Here is a 15,319-nt window from a genome sequence, read left to right as displayed (position 1 = left end):
TGCACTCTTAAATTACGATATTTTTTTCTTTAGTTATGAGTAATTATTATTTTTAAATATGATTTTATTTTAATTATAATTTATAAGATCTTTGATTATATCTAATGTAACTATTTTTTTTTTTTTAGTTATGATTCAAAAAGTAGAAAGTTATACCATTTTCTTTTTTAATCATAAAGTGCATACAATACACACTTCCATCATATTTTTCCCAATTATAAATTAAATTGTAAATGGAGGATTGGTAAAAAATTAAATTGCGTTTTGGATGGTTTGGGCGATTTTATTTTGCTAATTGATTGAAGATTAATCGTAAATAATTATTAATTATTTACATAATATTAACACTAATTTGTACACTGAGAGGGTAATTTGTGAACAAATTGGGTTGAGTTAGGACGAGTCTTCTTTGGAAGTTGGACCACGAAATGGGCCAAGGAGATATTTTGTATTTTGGCTTTAGGTTGAGGTAGGTACCAAGACGATTGGATGTGTTGCTAGAATTGGGACCTATCTACCTTCTGACTGAGATGATAGCAGGGCGATGAGCCGAGCTGGGTGTAGCTCGGCAGGATGCCAATCGGTGGCAGGGTCATCACGGCTCGCCCATGTTGAGTACGGAGCCGAAGTAACTTGGTTGACCGCATTGTCAGCCGAGGTAAAGGGTTCAACCATCTCACTTGGCTTGTAGTGATGATGGTGTTTTAAGGATAAGCATTATCCTTGGGCTTGAGACTCCTAAGAGGACTCTATTAAGGAGAGTAGAGTCCTACTAGGATTGTGCAAACCATCTCACTTGGTTGGTAGTAAGTAGAGTGTTATTAGAATAGACACTCGTCACTGGAAGTGTGATTCCTAGGAGGACTCTTATAAGGAGAGTTGGAATCCTACTAGGATTGTGCCAGGCAGAATCTATAAAAGCTCATAGCAGGACCTATGTACAGGTATCACAATTTTCTACTCTAAAATACACAGAGCTTATTGTCTATTGTCTAGTTGTTGACTTAGGCATCGGAGGGGTTTCCGGTACACACCCGCCGACTAGCTCACATTTGTGTTTTCAGGTAGTAAAATGGCGACGCTTGAAGGAGTGCAAACTTGATTAACAGGATTATACAAGAAGATTATTTCGTGCTCGTACAATTGGCGCCGTCTGTGGGAAAACAATCACAAAGAACAAACCTCTTGATAAAGTTTTCTTTCAACTCATTTCAATGGCGCACAATGAAGATTTGCCGCAATCTGCCATTGATAGGCAAACCTCGGAGAGGGGTGGGAGACCTGAAGGCTTACTTTCTATCCCATCCATGGCAGAGTTAGATTCCCAGTGACGGAACCCCCGGAGGGATACACGGGAAAGATGGGGCTCTAGTTCTCGCCGCTCCCAAAGTCTTGAAAGGCAGAGGCCGAGGTTGGATCCTCAGGTTCTGGAGGATCGCGTGAGGGAGCAAGACGAATTGATTCGGAGGATGGCGGCAGACATGGAGACAATGAAGCGCCAATAAAGGAAAAATTGGCGGCAGAAGAAGATGTGGGCAAGAGCAGGGCGCACTCTCGCCCCTCAGAAGATCTTGACAGGCAAGTCACACCATCTCAGACGGAAAGTAGAAGCCTAAGGATAGGTGGTACACAATCACGAACCTTTAGGACTCGTTACTCAAGGTCTGAGAGAACGAGGACTGAGAGGTCGTATACTAAGGGAAACAGTTATCGGCCCTCGTACACGCACCAAATGACATCTAGGCACACGGAGTTTTCTAGGTCGGCAAACCTGCGTACAGTGCTAGAGGAGAGGGCCCGATGGAAGGAGGATACCCAGGCTCGCGACCCTCGTAGAGTTTCAACTCTACAACGATTGGCTTCTAGGACACATGGGAGTGTCGAGGTGGGGATGTCAATTCCACGCCTTGATTACAAACCAGCAGATAAAGTGTTAGCAATGTTGCAGAGCTCACTGTTCGCTCCAGCAATTGAGAATGCACCGTTACCCTCAGGCTTCCACCAGCCTAAATTTACTACTTATGAGGGGAAATTAGACCTCTACATGCACTTGAGCCACTTGAGCCAGGTTATGACCGTGTATCGGCGAAACGTGACTCTAATGTGTATCCTGTTTCCTTCTAGCCTTGGTGACCTAGATTTAACATGGTTTGAAAGGTTGCCAGAAGGTAGCATAGCTTCTTGGGTGCAACTAACAGAGGCATTTGTGACCAGATTCAGAACGAACACCAAGACGCCAGTGGAGATTGACCAACTTCTCTCCATAGACATGGACGAGAAGGAAATATTGAGGTCTTACAATAACTGGTATTGAGAGACTTTTAATTAGATTGGAGATTGCCCCACAAACTTAGTTATCGCACAGTACAAACGAGATTTGCCGGCTGGCAATAAATTGAGGGATTCAATGACAATGACGCTGCCTCTTACTATGGAAGCCCTAATGGAGAGAGTGCACCAACACATCTTGGTAGAGGAAGATGTGATACGCACCAAGGTAGAGTCCGACAAAATAGCAAGATCGGACGAAACACCTTCGGCAAAAGTTAACGCGGTCGACAAGAAGGATCAACCACGCAAAAAATCTTTGCCTAACTGGGGGCAAAGTGGGTTGGTAGGTTTGACCAACTCTTTCTAAAAAATCTTTTCCCAACTGGGGGCAAAGTGGGTTGGCAGGTTTGACCAACTCTTTCTTACAAATCTTTGCCTGACTGGGGGGCAATAAAGAAGGTTGGCAGGTTTGACCAACACTTTTTTCTTCCTCTAACCGAGATAAAGATCTAGGCTTAGGAAGGTTGGCAGATTTGACCAACACTTTTTCTCCTCAAGCCGAGATAAGGATCTAGGTTCAGGAAGGTTGGCAGGTTTGACCAACACATTTTTTCATTCTTCAGCTGAGATAAGGATCTAGGCTCAAGAAGGTTGGCAGGTTTGACCAACACTTTTTTCTTCTTCAAGTCGAGATAAGGATCTAAGCTCTGGAAGGTTGGCAGGTTTGACCAATACTTTTCATTCTTCAGCCGAGATAAAGATCTAGGCTCAAGAAGGTTAGCAGGTTTGACCCACACTTTTTTCTTCCTTTAGTTGAGATAAAGATCTAGGCTCAGGAAGGTTGGCAGGTTTGACCTACAATTTTTTCATGCTTTAGCCGAGATAAGGATCACGGCTCAAGAAGGTTGGCAGGTTTGACCAAATAATTTTTTTTTGGATTCTTCAGCCGAGATACGTATCTTGACCAAAGAAGGTTGTTAGGATTAGGTAAGGCCAAACTAATTAGTTCGGCTAAACATCTAGTCAAAATGATGCAAAACATTGAAAAAGAAACACAGTAACCGAGCAAAGAGATCGAAATTTTTTATTACAAAAGGTGGGACATATAGCCCGGTTACACAGAAAGGGCATTTTTTTCATGCGATTGCGAAATTGAAGGATATAAATGTTGAAGGCAAAAAGGCGAGGCTGTTCAAATTTTTGAAGGTACATAATGGTTGTAACAAGAGAACAAGGATAATGAGGGCACGCCACATATCCTGGGAATAACGTCGTGCCAGATTAGTGGAAGGACATGTTGAGCAACTAACAAGACTTATTGGGGCCGAACGAGCTGTGAAACTAAACAACTTTTCTAGCTCGGTAGAGTGAAGCGTTCTTAGCTTGGCTGGAGGAAAATAATCCCAATCATGCTACGCAAATAGGAATTAAGGAGCAATTGAGAGGGTAATTTGTGAACAAATTGGGTCAAGTTAGGACAATTCTTATTTGGAAGTTTGACTGCGCAATGGGCCAAGGAAATATTTTGTATTTTGGCTTTAGGCCGAGGTAGGTATCAAGACGGTTGGATGTGTTGCTGGAATTGGGACCTATCTACCTTCTGACCGAGATGATAGTAGGGTAATGGGCTGAACTAGGTGTAGCTCGGCAGGATGCCAACCGGTGGTAGGGTCATCACGGCTCGCCCATGTTGAACACGGAGCCGAAGCAACTTGGTTGACCACAGTGTCAGCCGAAGTAAAAAAGTTCAGCCATCTCACTTGGCTTGCAGTGATGAGGGTGTTTTAAGGATAAACATTCTCCTTGGGCTTGAGACTCCTAGGAGGACTCTACTAAGGAGAGTAAAGACCTACTAGGATTGTGCAAACCATCTCACTTGGTTGGTAGTGAGTAGAGTGTTATCAAGATAGACACTCTTCACTGGGAGTGTGATTCCTAGGAGGACTCTTATAAGGAGAGTTGGAATCCTATTAGGATTGTGCTAGGTAGAATCTATAAAAGCTCATAGCAAGACCTATGTACAGGTATCACAATTTTCTACTCTAAAATACACAGAACTTATTGTCTATTGTCTAGTTGCTGACTTAGGCATCGGAGGGGCTTCCGGTACACACCCGTCGGCTAGCTCACGTTTGTGTTTTCAAGTAGTAAAATGACGACGTTTGAAGGAGTGCAAACTTGATCAACAGGATTGCACGAGAAGATTATTTCGTGCTCGTACATACACATATATATATATATATATATATATATATATATATATATATATATATATATAATACTCCATACATCCCTCCTAAAATATTAATCCCTTATTTCATTTTTCATTGCCTCAAAATATTAGTCAATTTTTAAAAATCAATGACTAAAATAATATAAATTCCTTATTTTATCATTATTTTAAATTCATTAATTATGACAATTGATGTTCCTAAGAAAAAGTCAAAGGGTAGTTTTGAAAATTTAATACTTTTGAAGTGTAATAATTTTACTACTAAAAAAAATTAAATTTTTCAAAAGGGACTAATATTTTGGGGCGGAAGGAGTACTAACTAATTGTGAAAGGTAAAATTTTCTCCACAAAGAAAGCGAGATGACGTGTGTCTTCTTTTACTTTACCAAGAGAAACTAAACGTTAGTGATCACCCCTAACTAGGGTAGGTTAGGAGGTCCCTCCAACACTCAACTCAGTATACTGTTTGGCCATAAGAATATAATTTGTATTTTAAAAAAGGGTTCTTGAGTTACCTATGATTTGTCCTCTTGTGCTTTACCTACTTACCCTTTTATAGTTGCTTAATTTAAATCTCATACGTTCAATCATTGTTCAATTCGAGGGTTCTACTTTTATCTGGTTATAGTCATGCAAGTTGCCAAGTTTATTTTACCTTTCACTGACGGTTTAGATCATATCAGATGTTAATGGCCAACTCGTCAAGCATTGTATTCGTTGGATTTACCAAGCTTGACCTATACTTCTGCATTTACTATATTGCGTTTCTAATCGTTGGATGAAGCTTAATTTGACATATCCCCACTGCTTTGCAGATATTTTCCTTTTAGAAGGATATCTTTTCACTCCACGCTTCTAGACACGCACCACTTGCTGCTAGTTGTCTTTAATGGGCTTCTACAGAATTTACTTTACATAATATTTTATAGGAATTTTTATTGATAAATCCATTCTAGAGTTGTTATAACCCATTAGGTCCACAAAAGAATATGATAAGCTGATTAGTCCCATAAACTTTTCTTCTTATTCCATAAGGTCCATTTTTCTAATTTAACATATTTTCTTGGACTATTTTGCCCCCATATATATAGATATATGTGTACAGTGTTATACCTATTTACGTATTACGTGGCTGTTTACGTGGCTGTTTCCTCGCTGATTCAGTTTGGCAGTTTCCATTTCACGTTTTTCTTCATCAATCCAATTCCAAGTGATACGTTTATGTTTTGCATACTCGTTCCGAGGATTGGTGGTGTTAGGGTTTCGTTGTTTGTGTTCTAGTCTGGTTCTGTGGTTTGCGAGTGAAGATGACGAAGAGGTAGCTGTTCGGCTGTCACATTTGCCTTGTGGTTTAAGTAGTTCGAATCAGTTGTATTCGACTTTCTGGAGGATTGTAGGATTGCAGGGTTAAGGTTAGTATCAATTTGATTATGAATACATGTTCAGTTCATTTGTATAATGAAGCAGATGCTCTGTTTTTGGATTGATATGAATTGGATGCGCTGGTTTTTCAATTATATGCTTCTTACGTGGTCATGTGGAGGGGAGTACATTCATATTATGTGAAGAACAGTGTTAGTTCTTATTTTAGTTGGATGTATGCGTAATGAGGATCTGTGTAGATGATTTGATTATCAGTATATATGGCAATGTGAATGTTGACATTTTGTTAATATGGATTATGTGAACAATGTGGATGTTCTCATTTTAAATTGATGTTTGCTTAATGAGGCTCTGTGTGTGTGATATAATTCAGAGTGTATGTTTCAATGTAAATGTTCAGATTTTCTTAATATTATGTGAAGTTTGTTGATGTTCTCATTGTTACTTTGATGCTTGCAATTTTGGCATATTGTTAATATAAATGTGAATGTTCACATCTGTGTATTTGTGAATTATGGATTTAGCACCTGAACTGTACACGTAGTAATTTTTGATTTTTTGCACAATGTGATTTTTCATGTCGATTTTGATTAAATGTGTAGTTCTCATTTTACTTGGACGCATGCGTAATGAGGATCTCTGTAGATGATTTGATTATCAGTATATTTATCAATGTGGATGTTAACATTTTGTTAATGTGGATTATGTGAAGAATGTGGATGTTCTCATTTGAAATTGATGTTTGCTGAATGAGGCTCTGTGTGTGTCATATAATTTAGAGTGTCTGTGTCAATGTAAATGTTCACATCGTGCGAATATGATGTGAAGATTGTTGATTTTCTCATTTTACTTTGATGTTTGCTTAATGTTGCCATGTTGTTAACAACAATGTGAATGTTCACATCTTCGTATTCTGAAGTATGGATTTAGCACTTCAACTGTACGCGTACTCATCTATTTTTTGCACAAAGTGAATTTTCATATTGATTTTTGTTAATGTTCATTGTTGTGTTTTTGTGTTTTTGTAGGAGATGGATACGTTTATGCTGTTGGTGTGTACATATGGTTGCAGTACAACTGTAATAAATGTTGCCCGCGCAATGTGTTATTCTCGTTTGGTGGAGTGTTTGTGTGAGAAATGGGATGAGTTGTTTGCTGGTTCTATTTCACTGTTCTGTAAACTACCTGGGATTAGGAAGTGTGATTTGGACAATGAGGAAGAATTTCAGAACATGTTACTGCTTGCTAAATCAATGGGGGTACAACATATAGAAGTTGTGGTTGAGTTGAAAAGTGGTAGTATTCAGTCAACTAGTTTGGGATTGGTGTGTGTGGGGGTTGAGGAAGAAATTGATGCATTACAAAGATTTTGCCACCATAACGAGAAGGTGTTGTTGTCAGCCCCTTAGGCAAATGGTATTACGCATGTGGGACAACGGTTTGTTGGAGGTGCACAAGAATTTCGTGACGTTTTATGTAAGTACGCCATCCAATGTGGGTTTCAGTTTACATACGTGAAGAACGAGACAACAAGAGTTACTGCTGTGTGTGCGATGCGGGAGGAGAGGGGCTGCTTGTGGGCTATACATTGTAGAGCACAACGAGCAAATGATTTTTTCTACATCAAGAGTTTTAGTGATGTGCATACGTGTGGTACGGATGTCCGAACATCGAAGAATCCGCGAGTTAGTTCGGATTTGGTGTCGAGTACCATATCTGAAATTGTGAGGGACAAGCCGTTGACTCGGCCGTGTGATGTTGTGACTATTTTGAAGAGGGATTATGGGCTAGATGTGAGTTACCATGTCGTATGGTTGGTTGTGGAGAAAGCAAAGGCTGGTATTCATGGAGATCACTCATTATCGTTTGACCAGCTGCGGTGGTATTCGGATGCTGTGATGCGGTACAATCCGGGGAGTTATGTCAATATTGACTATGATGCGAGTAGTCAACAGTTTCGTCGTTTCTTTGTGTCATTTGCTGCGTGTATTTCTGGGTTCAATTCTTGTCGGCCTTTATTATTCTTGGATGGAACATTCCTCAAAGGAAAGTACAAAGGTCAGCTACTGGCGGCAACGGCAAAAGACGGAAACAATGGTTAGAAATTTTTTTACCTTTATATTCGTGTCAATATTCACATTGACATGCATAGTATGGACAAATGAGTGATGGAGAAATTATAAGTACTGTGAACATTGACATTAGTAAGCACTGATGTGAATGTTTACATCTGTGTCTGCTGATGCCTGTAATGTGAACATTCACACTATTCTACACTGATACGTTCACATTATTATACATTTGTGCCTGCTAATGACAGTTATGTGAACATTCACATTCACATCAGTGTATACTACTGTCAGTTGATCCGTTAATGAACAGTACTATGAATGTTCACATTATCAATTGCTGAACAATCAAAAATGAATTATTGATGGGCGTTAATGTGAATGTTCACATCATTGTTGTTTATGAACTTTAATCCAGAAATAACAATAGTAATAGGGCAAGGTAGCTGTAAACATTCACATGACCTGTTTCGTTTATATTGTTTTCTATTCAATTTGGAATAATGTGAACAGTTGTATATTGGTGTTGTGTTGTAGGTCTGTTTCCTGTTGCATTTGCGGTTGTTGATTCGGAGACCACGGCGAATTGGTCGTGGTTCTTGCATGAACTTGGGAAGGTTGTTGATGGTAACCGCCATATTACTTTTATTTCGGATCGTAATCTTGGCCTGTTAGAAGCTATGCCGAAGGTGTTCCCATCGGCTCATCACGGTTATTGCTTACAACGCTTGAAGAGCAATTTAAGAGACCGGATGAAAGGAATTGATAATGGCTTCAAGGATCACCTAGTAAGTAGTTTGGGTGATTGTGCTTATGAGCCAACCGTGATAGGGTTCCATGAAAAGCTTGCAAAATTAAAAGAGGAGGGTAAACAACGAGCACATGATTTTTTCAATGACTTGGCACCTGAGCACTGGGCAAATTCATACTTCAGGTAATAATAGTTTCATAAAGTGTTTCATTGGTCAAGTCAGAATGGTAGCGATGTGAATTATCAGTTAGGATTTGTAAAAATCTTGCAATTGTGTTTCATGTTCAATGGCAGTGATGTGAATGTTCACATCTGCTAGTAATGACTGATTTGAATGATGTGAATGTCCACATCCGTTGTTATATTTTGCTGTTGTTAACATTCACATCATTCTGTCATTTAAGTTGATGTTAGTGTTCACATCTATGCATCATGTAAGTTGATGTTAATGTTCACTGCGAATGATGTTAATGTTCACATCACTCAACGTGAATGTTCAAACCTGTTAACTTTCGTTTTGTAAAATGTTTGTGATATTGTGCAGGGGCATGCGTTATGGGGAGATGACTTCCAATGCGGCGGAGTCATTTAATAACTGGATTAAAGAAGCGCGTAATCTTCCTATCACTCAAATGGTGGACACAATTCGTACTCAGTTGATGCGGCAAATGTCTGCACGGCGTGACCAAGCAAACAAATGGAATGAGCTTATTTGTCCTACATTTGAAACAAGGCTTATGGATTCGTTCAATCACAGCAGGTCTTGGCAAGTTAGCAAATCCAATGAGAATGTGTTTGAAGTTCATTCGATACCATCTGTTACTGTTGATGTTGCGAGGCGTACATGTTCGTGCTTCAAATGGCAAATCAACGGATTCCCATGTGACCATGCTGTTGTTGCCATTCAGAAGAGCCGCTACAATCTCAATGATTGTGTGGAACATTACTTTCATGTACAGACATATCGTGGAGCGTATTCGGATGCCATATTCCCTATACCATCGGTGGAGAAGCCGCCTTTTGATCCCATGGACTTCACTATATACCCGCCAACTGTGAAAAGACCACCCGGCAGGCCGAAAAAGAATAGGATCCCATCAAGGGGTGAGAAACTTAAGCAAATAAGGTGCGGTAGATGTGATAAGCTGGAGAGCCATAATCGGAAGTCATGCAGGGAGCCGATATAGGATGTACATTTTTCATTTTAACGTTGTGTTTTACATTGGATTCTTATATTCATTTCTGAAATAAGATTGTGTTGTGTTGGCAAGCAAAATAATGGTTTGGCAAACTTAGTATTTCATTTCTGCGTTGTCATTTTCTTTTTCTGTATGAGACTGATTTTTTGTTAAAGTTGTAATGATAAATACATGATGTGGACATTCACACTTACGTAAATGAATCATATTATGTGAAAACTTGCACATGGGTTGGACGTTTTACCTTATTGTTGTCAATGTTGACATGAATATAAGTTGTGATGTGAACTTTCACATGCATGAAGATTGACATGGTGTGAACATGTACAACTGTTATGAATGTAAAGAAATGTGAATATTCACACCTGTTCATGTTACCCGTAATGATGTCATGCACACAATGTGTACATTCCTACACAAGGTATGTGTATTACATTAAAAACTGGTTCCACAAAGCGCATCAAATATGCTCATCACAACACGGCATTATGAATATCATAAGTGATTATGAACATTCACATCAGTGTTGCAACTGTGAACAGTCACATCTGTAAACATTAGTGCATATGAATATCGTAAGTGAATGTAAACATTAGTGCATATGCATATGAATATCATAAGTGCATGCTCATCACAACACGGCATTATGAATATCTTAAGTGAGTATGAACATTCACATCAGTGTTTACAATTGCTATGACCAAGAACAAAGGTGAATATTCACACGTGTGTATGTGAGCCGTAATTATGTCACGTACACCAAGTGTACACTCCTGCACAAGGCATATGCATATCATAAGTGAGTATGAACATTCACATCAGTGTTACAACTGTCTTGTGCATATGCATATCATAAGTGAGTATGAACATTCACATCAGTGTTGCAACTGTGAACAGTCACAGCTGTAAACATTAGTGCATATGAATATCATAAGTGAATGTGAACATTAGTGCATATGCATATGAGTATCATAAGTGAATGCTCATCACAACACAGCATTACGAATGTCATAAGTGAGTATGAACATTCACATCAGTGTTTACAATTGCTATGACCAAGAACAAATGTGAATATTCACACATGTGTATGTGATCCGTAATTATGTCACGTAATTATGTCAGGTTCAAACATTCGCAGAATTTTTTCTCACAACAACACAGCATTATGCATATCGGACGTGACTGTGAACATTCACATTAGTGGTACAACTGTGGACATTCACATATGTAAAACGTAACAACACCAAAATTAGTTCAAAATTCGCAGCTGCCTTTTCCCTATTAACAGATGTTGTATCACTGTTTTACAATCAGTTGTTGTGTCAAAATATCAACGGATTCCATATTAACATTAAAATCGACTGTTGGTTAGTTCGTAGGTGGACACCCCCCACCTATAGGTTTTAAGGAAGCTCTGATTTCTTATGATTCAAAAAACTGTGCACTAACAAATCTCGTAGTCCACACCATTCTGCACTATTGAGGCTGCCCACAATTTCTTCATGATATATGTGCGCCCGCATGATGTAACATACTGCAGGTCCGCAGTCCACTCTGTAAATGTGAAATGGTTTTGATTAGCAGTTGACATGAATATTTGCGTAATGGTTATGGACGATTTGGAAAAAATGTAGTGAGGCTTACGAGTCGTCGCCTTGCTGAGGACAGACATCAACACTTTTGGTTGGTTGTGCTGTATTTTGGCCTGCTAACTTAGTGTATAGCGGTGATGACTCGCCAGTAACGCTCACAACATGCTCAATGTAGTTCCTCTGTGTATGGAATTTCACATTAGGCACTTACAAACATGTGTGTGTACAGTCATTTAATGCACGAGAACAAGTCATGTTTGTGTTGAAAAATAGCCACTTACAATTTCATTTGCTTGGTCGATATGCGGGTCATGTATGCTTGTTCTTGGGCGCAACGAGTTGTAATGCTTCCACAAATTTTCTTTAGCATCATACACAACTATCGTCCAGTGGTACTCATGATGCAATGGGAATAGTAGGTATCTCTCTCCTTGGTAGTTTTTGACATGTGCGTCAATGTGTTTACTCCTTTTGCGAGGATGGTACTCTCGTATCACTTTCTGTACACATTTGACAAATAATTAATGGACTGTGAAGTTTCACAGTCACATTACAAGTAATGGAATGATAGATTTTACCAAACACATGCTCGTGAAGATCAATGAGGCTTCATCCGAAGTTGGGTTGACCACCTCTTGTTGTTCATGCAACATTTCAGCATATGCATCTATGAGCTGCACAAACATGGGGTCATATTATATAGATTTTGTGGTTGTGAGTGTGTGTGTATGTGTGTGCATATGCATGAAGAGTGAATTATATTTGTAATGGCATACATTGCTGTGTATTGATTCCTCATTGATAAGGTTGACAATGTCATCAAAATACACATGTGTAGCCTTCGAATCTCCTTTCCACACCAGCAGCCTGGGCATTAATAACAAACCAATGTAAATATTCACATTGCATATTTCTCAACAACCCAAAAAAACTGAACACAGTGAGGAATATAGACTATTACGGAATGTGAATGTTAACATTGGATGTTTGCACAGTCACTTACTCATCGCCTCCATTTTTTTGTAAAGCTTGGACCTTTTGTTTGTCATGTTTGGACATCTTGGCCCAGACTTTGAACTTCTTGGTAAAGGATAATTTTTTTGGCTGCTTCGCTGGTGGATGTTCCTCCACATCTTCAACAATTTCGACTGGATGGGGCTGCTTTTGGCCAGGTAAGTCTGGGTATTGGAAGTCAGGCAGGCGATGTTCTTTGCGATCTTTTTCCTTTATACGCTTGACCCTTGAAGGTGGGCTGATATTGTGTTGCATTGGGCTAGGGGGTTGCCTTTCTGACATAGCTTGTGTGACAATGTGGACTGACTGGTCATCGTAAAGATCCTGAAGAATTGTTTTATCGCATTCTAAGTCGATGACCAGCTACGTTAAGCGTTTGATTTCTTGATCCTTCTGCTCCATGGACTTCTTCATTTCGATATTCACGTTGGGTGGGCTGGACTGGTTAAACAATCTATGTTCAAGATCAGCTATGACTCTTGCCCTCAACTCCCATGAAAATTGATGGTGTTTGTACTTTGCTTCCCATTGCCTTATGACGCCCCAAGCCTTCCGATTTTCTTGGATAAGCACATCAATGATATCAGGTTGCTTTGTGTCTGGTATTACAATAGCGCTGTCATAATGTTGGCTGATAAATGGAATGTGAATGTCCTCATCACTGTCCTTCAGGTCTACCCCATCCCCAGAAAAGTGGGAGTTGCTGCCACTGTCTTGTTCTCCCTTGATGTCAGAAAGGTTGGGAGATGTTCTGCCTGGTTCATAAATTTCAGGCTCCACCTTCAATGTTTTACGCTTGAACTTTTGTAATTCTGTTGGGATTGCAAAGAGTTCACCGGCATTAACCTGAAAATGAAAAAATTATGTTACTTAACGCATATATTTTGGGTGGTGTTATAATGTGAATGTTTTGAGCACTAGTTGAAGGCCCTACCTCATTAAAACCCAAATCTGCTAAAGAGATGGTTTTCATCTTCTTCTGCAAAGCAGTCAGATCCCACTTCACACAGCGAGGAAAAGCATTGGGTCTGTGAGGTTAGAGGACGGTTGTGTGCTCACACAACCAGTACTTCAATAAAACAAGAAACGCATATTGTTATTTAGCATTTGCAGAGTAAGGGCAACCTATGTGAACATTAATCACAGTGGCATTGTTGTGAACATCCCAGTAGTACATTATCATTGAATGTGAACATTCACATATGAGAATCGTGAGTGATGTGGCACTGTTGTGAACATTCACAGAAGTATGTTATGAGTGAATGTGATCACATTCACTGCTTCAGATGTGAACATTCACAGTAGTGAAAACATAATTGCCTACAGAGCAGTGTGGTAAACATTCAGAGTGGTACATTATCATTGAATGTGAACATTCACACTATTCACATTTGAATCACTGATGTGAATGATGACAGAAACATAAGTGCTGTGGCACTGTTGTGAACATGCACAGTAGTATGTTATGAGTGGATGTGATCAGTCACATCAGTGGTTCAGATGTGAACATTCACATCTGTGAAACATAATTGCCTACGGACATTCACATCAGAGGTGCAGATGCCAATGTTGACAGTTGGCTTAGATGAAAAACTCTGGAGGACATTTCAATGTTATTATTTGAAAACATGGGTACTTTCCATCAATAACATGACACAGCCGGTGACTTTTGCTGGATTTTTGTCATTTTGGGAAATAGATGATGTCAACATTGTCCTAATTTGCTTGGCCCAATCATATTCTTGCATGCTTTCCAGTGGGACCATATGTGCGTAGTAGCCCCATCCTATTGTCTCTCCGCTTGTTGAGAAAAAAAGCTTCTGGCAAGCATACATGCACACTAGTCGGGCAACTTCTTCGTTGTCATCTTTCTTTTTTCCTTTCAATGCCTCGGTCAAAAGGGTTTGTATCCATTTTGAAGTCAACCGGCTGACGTTTTTGCATCTTCTGTTTACAATGCCAGTCTTTGGTTTCGCACCGTATGATATGTCCATTGGCTTGCTGCCATAGTCCACACCGAAAATCAGCTTGATGTCGCTGTTGTGTATTTTCATCTTCTTCTGCCCAATGTAGAAGGCATCTTCTGAAGCTTGGTACATTTGTAGTACATGCACAACAACGTCATCATACTTCATGCATTTATCCAGGTCGATTTGATTGTTTCTCAATGCATCAAACAAATTCCAAAAAGGTGTTTGTCGAAGGCACCGAAGCTGTGCTTCTGTGAACTTGGTGGTTTTCATTAATTTGACCAGTCCGGTCATATTAGATCTGTAGTTCACATGGCGCATGTCGACATTGGTGCAAGTATTTGTTTTTGGGGTTTCTTCCTTCACATGGGACTCATCTCTTTTTCTCTTTCCGGTTTTCTTGTGTGCGACATCTGCAAAATGGAGCATTTTAAAAAAATTAAGTGAAGGCTCATGTGATTAGCATAGTGGAACAGATGTGAACATTCACAGTATTTCCACTGGTGTGCATGTTCACAGTTGTGTGCGTGGGTGTGAAGCACCAGAGTTTGTGTGTGGTTGTGAACATTCACATAGGTACATGAATGTGTATTTCGACTGTGTCACGACAAACACAATGAACATATCGTGTCAGTGTGTGGTAAACAATGCATTTTTATACAACCATGAACATCGTTGAAGAGCATGTATAACATTTTCAGGCAATGTGAATGTTCACAGCATATAGGAGCAGCACCAATAATATCTGATTGTCCTAAAATCTTCAGGGAATGTGAATGTTCACAGCATAGAACAACAGCACCAATAAAATATGCCTCTCTAAAAATTTTCAAGCAA

At 39.5% G+C, this 15,319-nt stretch overlaps 1 long non-coding RNA gene across 1 annotated transcript; it reads right to left on the bottom strand.

The window, feature by feature from the left end:
• Nucleotides 1-11,273: 11,273 nt before the first annotated feature.
• LOC145792418 (uncharacterized) lies at nt 11,274-12,288 on the bottom strand. The gene is made up of 4 exons (XR_014331823.1): nt 12,077-12,288; nt 11,780-11,998; nt 11,551-11,678; nt 11,274-11,460 (listed from the first exon to the last, which is right to left on the bottom strand). It is a non-coding gene; the product is annotated as an uncharacterized LOC145792418 (long non-coding RNA).
• Between the last annotated feature and the right edge of the window lie 3,031 nt (nt 12,289-15,319).

This window comes from Camellia sinensis, chromosome 6 (assembly GCF_055761805.1).
Source record: "Camellia sinensis isolate YWXY chromosome 6, ASM5576180v1, whole genome shotgun sequence".
Classification (NCBI taxonomy): Eukaryota; Viridiplantae; Streptophyta; class Magnoliopsida; order Ericales; family Theaceae; genus Camellia; species Camellia sinensis.
The sequence above is the reverse complement of the archived record's forward strand: the minus strand, read 5'-3'. Positions and strand labels throughout refer to the sequence as shown.